Source organism: Telmatherina bonti (genome assembly GCF_933228915.1).
Source record: "Telmatherina bonti genome assembly, chromosome: 3".
Lineage (NCBI taxonomy): Eukaryota > Metazoa > Chordata > Actinopteri > Atheriniformes > Telmatherinidae > Telmatherina > Telmatherina bonti.
In genome coordinates, this window is record NC_136621.1 from 28,451,227 (window position 1) to 28,465,516 (window position 14,290).

A 14,290-nucleotide genomic window follows, 5' to 3' on the forward strand; every position below is an offset into this window, starting at 1 on the left:
TCTCTGTTGTTGTACCACACAAGTGCATCCAGGCCCTGCAGGACAAGCCTTTAACAGGCATGAGGGATGGAGAGCATGAGAGGAGTGGAGGAGGCAGCAACGGAGGAGGTGGTGGTCTGGGGAGCTGAAGCCGGCCAGTCGTGCCAGACGCCTGCTCTAAACAGGGATGTGATTTATTGTTTGCCTCTGTATCACGCTTCACTCCTAGAAAGACACTGCATTACATTGAGAGATAAAGAACTTCCTCAATTGTCTTAAAAGAAGAAGCATCCCCTGTGGGCTGTGCAGAAATTCTTGAGCATGTGGTACATCATTAAACAGTGCTTGAAATTGGGAGATTTTTGGCACCAGATGGCATTTGATTCTCACTATCTGATTTACATAGATTGGTCTTCGGTTCCTGCATTTTTTTTGCTGTACTTCCTGGCTATTTTAACAGATTCCACAATAACTGTCCACAAAGCTGCTTTTGAAACATTTTAATTCAATGTAGGTCATCGTTGCAAGTGTATCTGCTACAAGGCTGACCAACAAGTTGATTTTTGTCACCCTCGCTGAACGCAGTCTGCATAGTGCGGTGCTATGAGATGACCTCACTTCCTGTGTGGGCAGAGGAGGGCAGGAGGCCTCTTACACACACATGCATGCAGCTTTCCCTCCTGAAGCACAGCCTGGCTTCAGTTAGTCTTTAGTGGTGTAGCAGGGCTAACCCCACTCTGCTCTTTGTGTGGAAGTGTTTCCACTTTGCACTTTTGGACAGTCAAGAGCAAAACACAGGCTAATGTCTTTAACTAACCAGGCTAACAGCTATGTGTCTGCAGCTTTTTGAGACATACGATCAGTTCACTTGAGAGATTAAAAGAGTAGAGAATAGGGAAAGGGGGGTGAGAAGGAGGGGGGGTTCTTACAGATACACCATTGTAGGGCCATAAGGCAATGACAGCTCTCTAGGGAAACAATATATCACCTCTAAAAGGAGAGTGGAAGTGTTTGGCTGTGGGACAAAAATCCTGAGAAGTTAAACTCATTGACATGATGTCATCTCTAAGGCAGCGGCTGTCAGTGCAATGAGAGATTATTTATGATGTTTAAAATGCAGGTGAGCATCTTAACTAATTCAGTGTTGTGGAGATGCCGCCTCTATTTGCACGTTGTGGTAGAAGCACCTCCTGATGCATTTGAAAAAAGATGAATCTCTGGTTTCATCCTTTCTTTTTTTTTTTTTTTGTTTTTTTTGTTTACCAAGGGCATTTGATGACTTGATTTTGCCCTTGTGATGCTAATGAGATTAGCTAATCGGTGGATATTTGTGAGTGAAGGACCCTGTGGTTTGCTTTAAGAACCAAAACCACAAGTGGAAACAAATGAAGATGGTCAAATGAGAAGGGCAGATTAATGAGTGAATTTACATAGGAAGCTATTCTAACAATACTAAATCAGTCTCAGCTTGTAATTGCCTGTTCGTTTTTTTTGTTTTTGTTTTCCCACAGTCGAGTGTTTTGAATGGAGACCTCATTGGTTCAGATTGGTATGTCATTAATCCCCTGTAACTCTACAGGGGAGTGGTCAGCGACAGATGTATTTGCGCTTCCTCCAGAAGGTTTTCTAGATTAGCACAAATCCTCCCAGAAAAACCGTTTAAAAACCTCATTTGGCACGCACAGCCAGACTTTGTGCTCATAGCTGGCCAACGACAGCTATGCCTCCCTCTACATCTCTTTCACTGTTATTTATTTATTTTTTCCTTTTCTTTTTAAATCCCCACCTTGTGGTTTTACGAGCAAAGCCCCATGTTGATTTGGACTGGGGAGCATAATTGTTTGGACATTTGGTTCTGTCATTTGCATGTAGCAAGCAGCCACTTTTCCAGTTTCAGTGGTTTGACCTTGTTGTACCTGCCAGCCAGAAATGAGATCATCAGAAGAGTAGACGAGAAGCTGACATCTCTCCTCCACCTACCCGTGGCTTTAAGTGATGGTTGTCATAGCAATCATTATGCCATAGAACAGACTCAGTGGGTGAAGGATGGCTTTGAATGCAGCAGCCTCAGGTCACAACCTGGTTATGACAGAACAGATACACCTATGAGGGTTGGTTCCAGTACACAGTCTACACAAAGTAAACAACTGCAAATATAGCTTATTAGGTTTGCAGATTACATATTAAGATTTAAATTATTAAGTCAGTACCTTTTTTTTTTTTTTTTTTTTTAAACAACGAAGACAGAAAGACAAGTATTGGTGTAATGGAGAAGGGAAAACAGCATGAGGTGAACAATGCCTCTCATTCCCATCAGCTGCCCTGGCTAGCATTTAACATGGAGATTGGAAATGGAATAAGCTCTCCCCCCATTCTCCCTGGACCTGCATGTAAATGAGGTTAGCGGTGAGCATTTCCTGCTGTGCCACAGCAATTTTTCTCTCCTTCTTGCACCCTCTTTATTTTCTTTTTTCTTTTTTTCTTTTTTTTTTTTTTTTAAATAATGGCCCTAAAGTGCTTCCCTTTTCCTGGGGTAGGAACTACGACCAATCCTGATTAGTGTCCCTGTCCTAAGTGACAGGCTAAAGTCCAAGCAGGCATTGCCTTGAGCACTTGCGCCAAACAGACGTCAAACCAATACCTCCATGAGAAAAGACACCAGCGTTTTCAAGATTGTCTCTCTCTTTCGTCTTCGTCCTCTACTCTCTTGCTGTTCTTTGAGTGTCTCAGATAGAGGTGCTTTCTTTAACGCTATCACACTGTCTTCTTACATCTATATATCCTCCATACATCCATGCATACATGTAGAATTGCATCTCACTCCCCACCTCCTGCTGAACCCCACATTGTATCCTTGGCTTGTGCGGCTGCTGTGGAGCCAGGTGTCCCTTTTGCCAGTATGGTGATTTACAAACAATACATGGACAGTGTACACACCCACCTTCCACCCTCCTACTCTCTCTACAGACACACAATCACCTCTATGAGGAGCTTCAGTATGTCAGAAAACTACACAGCAGGGTGATGGCCTGTTCTTTTCACACATGTTCTAAAGAATGTACCTTGTCTTGAGGAAGTTAGCAAAGACATGGATGTTGCTCTGAGTTGAAACTACTTTGAACGGAAAAAAAAAATCCTGCTCATTTAATGATGAGGGTTTACAGAAATGATATATATTAGCAATCACTTTATCACAGTAACATTTATGAACATGAAACATGTTACTTAAAGAATTAGAGGAGATATCTCTGAATGATAGTCTTTAAACATTAATCTGGTCATATTTATAAAACAGCACAAGAATGAATTTTCCTATTTACTTTGAGAATAGTTCAATTTAATAGGCAGTTATGTTGACCAAAAACAACAAGGTTTGATCATTTATTGCACAAATCCTCAAGTATCAATTATTTTAATTTTCAGTAATTATGCTTTAAGGTTAGTGATGTGTATTTGACTTACAATAATACATCCAGTTCGGTTCAATCTGAATGGCTACTTCCTTTTTCCCCACAAATGAAGGATTTTATTTGTCTTGTCCGACTACATACATGCTTTATCAGCTCACACCTTTATTCATAATGAAATAGTTTTACATTAGGATATATGAAGCAAGCTATGCAAATCTTTATTTTTTGACATACTATGAAGCTACTCAGATTATTGGAATACTTTACCCAAACCAACACTAGGGAATTCTTTGGGTAGACTAAATTAATAAAACCAGTTGAACAAATAACTTTTTTTGATGGCTTGTTAGTAGAAGTGTTCAAGGTTTACTGTTGAACTGAACTTGTCTCACATTTGAAGTGTGAATTCTGTAGAATTGAGAAATACCAGGAAATGCAGTTACAGAGTTACAGACCCAGATGGCACACAGCGACAGACCCCTGACTCAAGACTTATTTAGAGGCAGCTGCTTTGCAGCATAATGCATAATAAAGATAACTGACTGTTTACATGTTTGATCTATAATAATGGTTCATAATAGTCCATTGCCTCAGCTTCTAACACTAGCATTGCCAATTTGCTCTTATCTGAGATGGCTAATATGAGTCTGACCTCTGTTCTCTGAACTTACTTATTATGAGCAAGAGCACATCCTCACTAAGATGATTTTGTATCACCTTGTGGATGCTCTGTGGGATTGGTTTGATTTTGCTTAAAAAGAAAAAAAAAATGAAGGCGCATAAACAAGATTGGATTATAATTATGACCAATGATGTAATGGCATGTTTCCTTCTCTGCTCTCATTTTTGACATACGTTTTTGAGATTTGTGGTAACAGAATGAGACTCGGGTGGAACTAACAATATAAAACGTTGACCTGAACCTGGACTTGACCTCTCTCCAACATCTTGTTTTTAAAGCGGTGATCATTTACTCTTTAGATATTTAGTTAAAATCTTGTGAGAGGAAACTTGGTGCCAAATGTTTTATAAGTATGAAATCAGTTTTTGTTTAGTAAAATTACATCAGAATAAGTGCTACGCTCATTATTGAAACAATGAATAATACCCTGTAGTAAAGGTTTGAGACAGATCTGCACAATGGATTTGACTGTCAGTCAGTATTTCTTATTTTTTTGAAAAATGTTATGTTTGCTGTTTTTATAACCCCATGTTGTATGGCACATGCTGATTCATAGTGAGTTATATTAGGTTTCAGTACTTGTTTCAATTTATTTAATGAAAACTTAAACATAGAAAAGGTTTGAATGGTAAAATGAATTGTGCATAACATCATTCAACATTGAATGACTTTTTCTTTTTTCAGTGGTTGCATTGATTTGTTTACTGGTTTTTGATAATTATGTTCAAATAAAGCATGACTCATCATTATCAACAGTACAAGGCATTTTCATTATTTTAATGACTTATTATAGTACAAGATTGTGGCACAGTTCGTCAATAGCAAACCTCCACTGCAATGTGTCACTTAGAAGCTGACTGAAGCCTGGAACAATGGAGATATCAGTTTGGTATTTCAATTTTTCACTTTTTAATTAGTAAGTTAATCCTTGTGTCTCGGTGCTGGCACTAGTCTGGCTTCCTTATTGGTTTGTTTATTTGTTTTATTTTTCCTGTCACAATAGCTTAGTTTCCGAGTTGGCAAAGGACTTAAGAGCTTAAGGGGATTTTCCTCTTAAAGTTTCAAGAACCTGCATTTTCCTTTTGTTTTACTTTTATGTGTTGGGAGTGACTGCACCTCACCAATCTCAAATGTAAAGAAAAATTTAAATTCTTTATTCATGTTTTTGTTTTTTTGTTTTTTTTTGCTGGATTCTGGGACAACAATAACTTCTGAGAAGTTATTGTTTCACCTGTAATCATTGTAATGATTATAGATTTTCTTGGTATAATTATTGTCAAATAAATTATTACAATATTATTATGTGAATCAATTCCACAACACAGTATGTAAAATCACATAAATACTTTTTTATAGGATATTTAGTTTAATTTATTTTTGTTTTGCAGATTGATTGCTGTGCTTTTTTTTCCCCCTCAAGCATACAGAACAAAAGCACATTCTACTATCAGAGTAAACATACATATCATTTTTAGAAAAGAAAAAGAAAGAAACCCTACAAAGCCAGTTATGAAAGAAATTAAACTTAAGAAAAAATGTTATCAAGCTCAAAAGTAGCAGGAAGAAGTAACCACTTATATATCTATATACACCCCCCCCCCCCCCCCCCCCCCCCCTTAATAGTAGTAGTATACTAGATTTAAGAATGTGTCCAAAAATTGTCTACAAGAAATCAGAATAAAGTACAAAAGACATGAAATAAGTCGGCATTGAACATTGCATCCTCTCAGTCATATCTACTGGCCAACCATATACCTGTACATATACTCTTGTATACTGAACATATTTTGCATATGTACATCCAGACATACAAACATATCTATACACAGACATGTAAATACACATGTACATAGTCATATACACTATAGTATACATTACATACATACATACTCATACAAGAGTAAATTGAGAAATTCACTTATGTTAACCATAACCATAACCATAAGCCATTTATTTGAATTTATCCTTAATCTGGATGTTTGGACATGCTTGAGTTCTTCTTGAAGTTTATTCCAAAATTTTACACTGTTCCCTTTAATGCACATGCTTAATTATAGTTAGTGTCATTTTTAAAATCTTCAAATTCACTTTTTCCTTCAGATTATATCGGCCATCATGATTGAAAAACCTCTTTTGTAAGAGTTCATGTGGTACATTGTTACTTAGTTTAAACATAGTTGTTGCCTTTTGTAACTCCACCAAATTGTAGAACTATAAAATTGTAAAAGAGCAACAATTCAGATATGGCAAGATAATCGAACAGGGAAAAAAACAAAAAAAAACAACAGAAACCCAAACCATTCCACATGAATTTTTTAAATTGTATCTCCACATATATATATATATATATATATATATATATATATTTTAAAAAAACAAGTAGAAGCAGGATCAAATTTAATTTATTTAATTAATTTATTTTTTAAAATCATCTCATCATTGGAACCTTCAACAGTGTTATTGCAGTGTATTGCAGTGGTAACGCAAACCATGGCGATTACCAGGAATCATTTCATTCTGTTATATAAGTTCTGGGGCATTCAAGTTCCTAGAAATGCCTTAAAAATGTTCTTGGAGAATAAAGATGTAAAAAGCTGCAGGACAGATACCTGGACTTGGAAGGGTTCTTTTGTGTGAACTATAGCAAACACAGTATGATGGTTATCCAGCAGTTGATGCTGTGTAACTTTGCTTTTGTTCCGTGTGCGAGTTGCGTTGATCTCCCAATATGATTTGAAAGCAATCTTTTCTAAAAAAAAAAAAAAAAAAAAAAAAAAAAAAAGTGCCTGGATCGAGGGATATGCGATTAATCAGCGTTAAATACCACAATTAATTGTGAAATCAAATCATCAGGACAGCCTACAGAGTTCAGTGCAGATCTTTTGGTTTAGAATAAACAGAACAATAGCATAAGAGCAAAATGCCATTTGGTTGGTTGTTTTAAAATGTACCGTATTATACAGATCCACTGACTCGGTCCAACATAAAAGTATTGAAAATTCACACCACTGAACCACTGTAAAGCATCAAAACACTGGGTTGTTTTAGGTGGCAAAATTTGCTCTTTTGGTGTCCTCTTTGGTTTACGTGTCCAGAAACAAATGGAGTCTCCTGGCAGAGTGCTTGGACTTCCGTTTACCACAGATAAGACATTGATAACTCATGATTATTACACATGATTTTTTTTTTTTTTTTTTTTTTTTTTTTAAGATCTTTCTCATACTTATCATTTACCAATCTGTTTAGAGTGTTGACAGATGACAGAATGACAGATTCACACATCATGTACAGAACAGTTGCTTGGTTAAGATATATATATTAACATTGTGTGAAAAATCAAGGATTAGATGCAGATTTCTGGCTAATCAAATCAAACATACTTTATTCATCCCCAAGGGGATTGGCAACACAAAAAACTACATTTACATTTAATTCTTTAAAGAAAAGATCCTCTCAATAGATCTGTTGCTGACCCACAATACATGTAGACTAAGGAGTGACCTTTTACACCATGTGTACCTGTGCTATCACATCCAAATTGTTCATCATGTTACATAAGAACCCACACCCGTTAACCCCTAACCTTCCTCATAAACCCTAATCCCAAAAAGTTGAGCTGTGTGTGAATTACCCAGTGGATGGTTCAGCTGCAGGCTGCAGACAGACAAACCTTTACAAGCAGACACATTTTGATATTTCTATTTTATGATTAATTCATTTTTTTGTATTTCCAAAAAGCAATTATTTTGAATCATAAACATAATGTCAATAATGGTCAGAAATGGAGTTTTTTCATGAGTACAGCAGCAGCAGTGACCCATATCTTCTTGTTTTTGATAGATTGTTTTCCAAATTTCAATTCCAGAGAAGCTGAAGCAGCAGCACAAACTAAAATCTGTATAAGCACATAAGCACAACAGAGAAAAAAAATAATTGTAATCACTGACCTAAGTCATTAAAAATTGAAAAGATAAACTGATCTAAAGTTTATCTTTAGTGAGAGGGAGATTAATACTCATACAAGTGTATCACCCTTTCTTTGTACAAGAATTTTCAATCCAGTTGAAAGCTGAGATATTGGGAATTGTTAGACTTTTGCATAAATAATTTGTGCTTTTTCTGGCTGTAAAAGCTCTGTTGCTCAGCGGCTTATGGCTGTTTTCTGATTATGGTTTGCATGATACACAATATCAGCTGGCCTGTAGTTCGTTGAGTGAAACAGAGTCTATCTTTGCTTTTGTAAGTTACCCAGAACAGGGTATGCCATATCCCCAGTCGGGGAAATAAAGGCCTCCAAAAAGGATGTTACTTTAAAAAAGATAATTTGTCTTGAATTTTGCTACTCACTTTTGCATCTTTGGCTAAAATCTACCTGGATTGTCTTTGTCGTCTTTTGAACACAGAGCAAACAAATTGCAAGCTCAGCATTTGCATGACTTGTTGCTTTCATAAACATAATTTGTAAGGCTGTCATAGATCAAAGTCAGATCAGAGATATGATGTTTCAAAAGCAAAGCATCTCAATAATTAGCTGGCCATTTATTCTTGTCAGTGATAAACTGAAATACATCTTGACAAAGTTCAGATGCATTTTAACAAACTGCTGGAGACTAAATGTGCATGTTTCACTACAACACATGTGTCATCAACAGCTAACTGACCTCTTTCCCCGAAAGCTGAAAACTGCGGATTAAAGTGAGTTTCCTAATAGATACAATAAGCTCTTAATTTCTAAATCTTTTCTTAGAAGAAGGACATTTTCATCATGTTTAGCTCTTATTTTTACAAAGGAAATGGAGCCCTTACTACACTAAAGTCATTAATGTCAGTGTCTTATTAATGTTAGTTTACAAGCAAATGTGATATCAGAAATAGCGTAAGATTTCAAAGGCCAAAGGAGACAGCAATTGAAGACAACGGTCACATCACTTCATGCAGAAAAGGCCCCAAATGAAGCAAACTTTATAGAATAATTAAAACATGAATTTAACTGATTGATTTTCCTAAATGTTGCATAACAACTTTCTTTTGTATTGTCCATATTGTTTAATTATGTTCAGTCTATAAATGCAATGGCATTGGTTTGTTTATCTATCCTCCTGCTACTACTGTTTGTTGAAATAAAGAGTTTCAGAGTAGATACATTTACAACATGAGCTGTTATCTCATCTTCGGGATTTGTTGGGAATTCATGTAATTTGGCCAACATACAATAAAAAACGACAACATAGTTTGTATGATGGCACATGAATGCACCAATATGGCAAAAGTTTTGTCCACTATATTCTTAAAATTCTTCTCCTTGTAAACTTTTTAAAAGAAAATACCTGTTTAATATACCGATGTATCCTTGAAAGATTCCTTATATTACAGCCCAGTGATTATAAAACGTTGGCCATTTGTCCACTCCGTTTCAACAGAGATTTGTAGAAAGAGATTGGATTTGACAGTGTTGTATTAAGGCGACATTTCAAATATTCTGATGCTGTTTTGAGGGAAAGTGATAGATGGAAAGCATTGGCCTGTTTTCACTCATCAATTAGTGTCATTAGCTGGCTAGGGCTGGTTGACTTTTGAGCTTGGCATGTACATTCAATGTTTTTTTTTCGTTTTTTTTTTGTATATATTTTGTAGAATGATGATCATGATAAATTTTGTGTGTTAATCAACACAAGGTGTTGCTCGACTGCATTCATTTGTAATGTTTATGTCTATTTTTGGATGATTTATTGAGTCAGCCAACTTAGTTATTGCTGATGGGATCACATCAACTGCTCAGCTCAGAAGAGTTTAATTGAATTTATCTGCTGCACTACTTGAAATCAGATAAATAGAAATGTTATGTTTTTGTTTTGTAATATATATTTATTTACCTCTTTTAGATGCTTTACTAATGCCCCTGTGACTCCCGTGAACAGTTGTTTTGCAGTAGTAAATGCTTGCATGTACACAATATATTAGAGCTGGGCAATATGACAAACATTTATGTCAAGATTATTTTCTTTTATTTGTCTATTTTAGTGTCATATAAAAATAGATTGTACAAAGCCAAAATAGATTATTTCAATGAATGCATGTGTAAATAATAACTTACCTTTTGTTTTTTTTAGTTATATTCATACATATATTGACAATTATGTTTATAGTACACATCATTACATAAGAAACATAATACTTCCTGTATTATATCCATATGCTTGTCAGTGGCTAGGTTATGCACCCTGGGTGCAGTTAACTTTACTGGTAAATCTGGCTGCTGCCATATTTGAAGCAAGCACAATTGTTTGTTGTGTAATAATGCTAACACTACCTTGTCTGCCTGCAGCAGGAACAGCAGACTATGGTTATCATACTACTAAAATTTCAAACTTGATATTCATACGAAGGATGGTACTTGATACTACTGTTGATACTACACAAAAGGGGAAAAACACTTTCAAAAATGAAAAAGGTTCAAAGTTAAAGACCACAAAATAACAATCACAACTTGTTTCATTTTCTACACTGCTTAGTCTAATTAAGGGTACATCACATGGCCAACAGAGAGGGACAAACAATCATTCACACTAACATTCACTCATAGTGAGAATTTAAGGACAAATTCACCTAGCATACATATCTTTGATAGTGGAAGGAAGCCTGAGGAAGCCCAGGAGAGAGCATATATACATGAGAACATACAAACTCCACACAGAACGGCCATTGTTCAAACCCCCCCGAGCCAAGGCCTTCTTACTGTGAGGCCATTTGCGAACCATTACCCCATTATCACAACTTGTAAAAGGATTTTTTTTTTTTTTTTTTTTTATAAATATGAAAGAATAAATGGATGATTTTTAAAGCCCTGATAACTCATGCAGCTGTAGTCTTCTCAAACTGCTCCCTGTAGTGTAAAAAAAAAAAAAGCCAAACTAAAAGAAACTTCAACAAGTACTTAGTGTACTTTTTAACAATAGTGTCCTTTTCCTCACAATCAGGTACGGATTCCTCACGGATCAGGTAAATACAACAAACTAGTTAAAAAGATGAAGATGTAATTGAGAAAAAGTCCACACAATATATCAGACGGGAATCTTGTCCATCAAAATGTACTCTACAACAAGTTTTTGTGTGTCTGGCGATTTCCACCGTTGCTGGCAAGTGGGGTTACATTGTTTAGGCCTGGTGGTTGGTTCCCTTCTCTCAGTCTCAGCCCAGGACTCCAAGACGTACAAAAATGATTGTCATAAAAGAACAAATTTGGTAAGCATGGCAATATTACTGTAACTATGAATGCTAGCAGCCTTTCTAACTGTGGATGTGGACATAAAGCTTCAACTTTATATGCTAATTAAACGTTTTTTTGCCTCCTGGTCTTTTGTAGCACAGTGGTGGAAAATACGAGTGCGTTGTTTAATAAGACAATGCTAGATTTTGGAGAGAGGAGCAAAGACACTGCCAGGCACATAATTAACATGTTCTTGACAATGCTGGACAGTGGAATCTCTTTATTCATGTTATGTTTGAACAGAAACTTGCTCATCTCTATATACTGTGCATATATTTCAAAGTGAGAGTTTGGGCCACTTTGAACTAACCTTGGTTCATTTCCATGAATAATGCGATTCTGTTTGGAGACTATGCATCTCAGGTGAAGCATTGCTTTAAAGTCCAAACAACAATCTTACAAGACTGGCCTCACAGAACTTGAGTATGAGTTTCTTTTGGCTGCTGCCATGGTTAAAGTGCATTCTCCAGTGTAAACAATATGTCCATCTGAAGCTGCTGTGGGGGGAGGGACTGCCCACTGCAGTGCCTGTTCAAAATGGTTACAGGCTTGCCGGTCTTTTGCATAAACCAGCAGATGCAAAAGTGGCATTTAAGTATGGATACCTATGCTAATTAATATCCAACTATATTTTAGTATTGATTATTATGAGTATAGATTTTTATATGTATTTTTTTTTTAAACACTATAGCATACTAAGTTGCTATTTCAAGCGGTGCTTTTCTAAAAAGTTACACAGAGAATTTAAAAAAATCTAAATGTTACAACAAAAGCACTCACATATCCACATATCTGTATGACATTTGTGTTCATTTAAGAGGAAGAATTGATGGAGCACGAGTGTATGATATCATTTTACTAAGGACAAGACGAGCTTGAACGAAAGGGTGTAAGAAGCTCTAGTGCCCCCCTCCCATGCATTTAGTCATATTATTTTCCAGTTGGTTGTTAAACCCATGTTTTTTTTAGTAATTAATGGGTGTGTATTTTGATGTGATGACCACACACATTGTATCTGTTTGTGCTGATGGAGAGATTATTTAGTTAGTACTTAATAAATTGATTGAATTTGAGTTGTGCTTAATGTAGAAATTACTATATTTAATTTTGATCCAATTTTGAGATAGTCATGTCACATTTCTTCACCGTCATTTCACCATATCAGCACATAAAGAGAATTGAAATAGCTGTTCTCTCAGGGCACAGTGCTTCTAAGTCACAGATAATATTAAACAAAAACAGATTCTATTGTGATAGATTTAGCACATAAATGTACTGTATTTTAGTAATATAATGAAAACTTGCAATATACCACAACACAAGCACATGTTCATCATAACATGCTCTGTTGTGATTAGAAATCATGATGAGAAACACTTTCACTTAGGTTCACAGTAAAGTATGGCACTATAAAAGATATTTTATATTTAATGATGAACCTTGTAATATTACAGTTTATGCTGCACAGATGCAGTAGATATATTAGCTCTCCCTCAAGCAGTTTAGGCCCATTGATTTGATGACACATCTGATGTTATGAGAAAGATTTATTTGTTTATTTATTTATTTTTTTACGTGAGATGCTAAAAATGGAAGGGAAAAACAAACCGGGGTAAAGTGCACTTCATCTGCATTGAGGAATTTCAGAGGTCTGAGGCTCTCAGTCCTCTTATTCTCTTCCAAGAACACTTCTCCTTCCTGTTTCACCTCTGGCATGCTGCCCAAAGTACCCACAAACCACGGAGGCCAAGGCTGAAAATACACACATGGTAATTTGCACTACATTTCAATACGACTCAACCAGCAGTATATATAGCCTTGCTGCCTGAACTCTGATCCTCACAGAGAGTATCGTCTCACCTCACATTCCAACTAAAAGATGGGCTCAGAGTGTCTTCGTCTCTAATAAATGATAACAGATATGGTTGAAATGAAAAAAGGAAGAATGGATTCAAAGTTCCCCAAAATGTTCAAACTGAATGTTAAACATAAACCCTCTTCTTTTTTCTTTAAATAGAGAAAGTGTTTAGTTTTTTTCCTTATCTTTTTGGAAATTCAGACTGGTATGTGACTGGCTACCTGTAATGATTGTTGTTTGCTTGTACTCATTATAGCAGCACTTATGGGCACCTATTTTAAGTGGATTAATAAAAGGAATGTTGCTTTTTTCCAACGAAAGGGACAGAACATCACACTATCATCAAGTTTGTCAAAAAAAATAAGTTGCTCTGTGTGCAGGATGACAATTTGCCTCAGTGTTCTGTTGTCTTGGCTTTTCCTTTTGTTTAATTGTCATGTTTCATTACCAACAGAAAAATAAATAACAAATTCCACAAATTCCTTCCACCTTTTTCCAAGCTTGAATGAAGCTGTACCTTAAAATAAAGCCTATGCAATTCCATGCTGTTTTAGTTTGGTTTGTTTTTTGCTTGCACTCATTGAAGTCACTCACAATTTCACCTTACTGGAATGTAAGGTTTGATTTTATTTATTTCTAGGAAAACTAACCAAATATAGGGACAGTCGCTAAGTTGGAAGCCTTGTGTAGCAGTGGTGACAGGTCTGCTTCTAGTATTGTGGTCCCATCCAGTATTTGCCTGAATTTCCCTTTGGAATTACAAAGAAATTCTTTTTGTTGGATGACAAAATCAACTTTCTAAATATTACCACTGCTTTGCTATGCTAAGTTTCCCTGTTCACTTATTCAACGTAGCACTACCATGCTAAATGGGTTAAGGCGCAATTAAATGTTATGTCATTGGACCCAGAATGTGTGATCATTTTAAACTAAAATTACATTTTCTACCAGAGCCAGAAAATCTTCCATTACCACAAACGTTACAATATCATACACCCCATATAACAGATTTCTGACTCATCACTTTATTTATATCTGTATTTTTGATATTTGCAAATTTCATGTTATTCAGAGAAAGAAGAATACATACATTT

General features: G+C 35.9%; 1 protein-coding gene across 1 annotated transcript in view; it reads left to right on the forward strand.

Moving 5' to 3' along the window:
* Positions 1-14,290, forward strand: part of znf827 (zinc finger protein 827) — a gene marked incomplete at both ends in the record, with an annotated part of 70,810 nt that overhangs the window by 9,449 nt on the left and 47,071 nt on the right. The gene's annotated exons all lie outside the window — the stretch shown is intronic.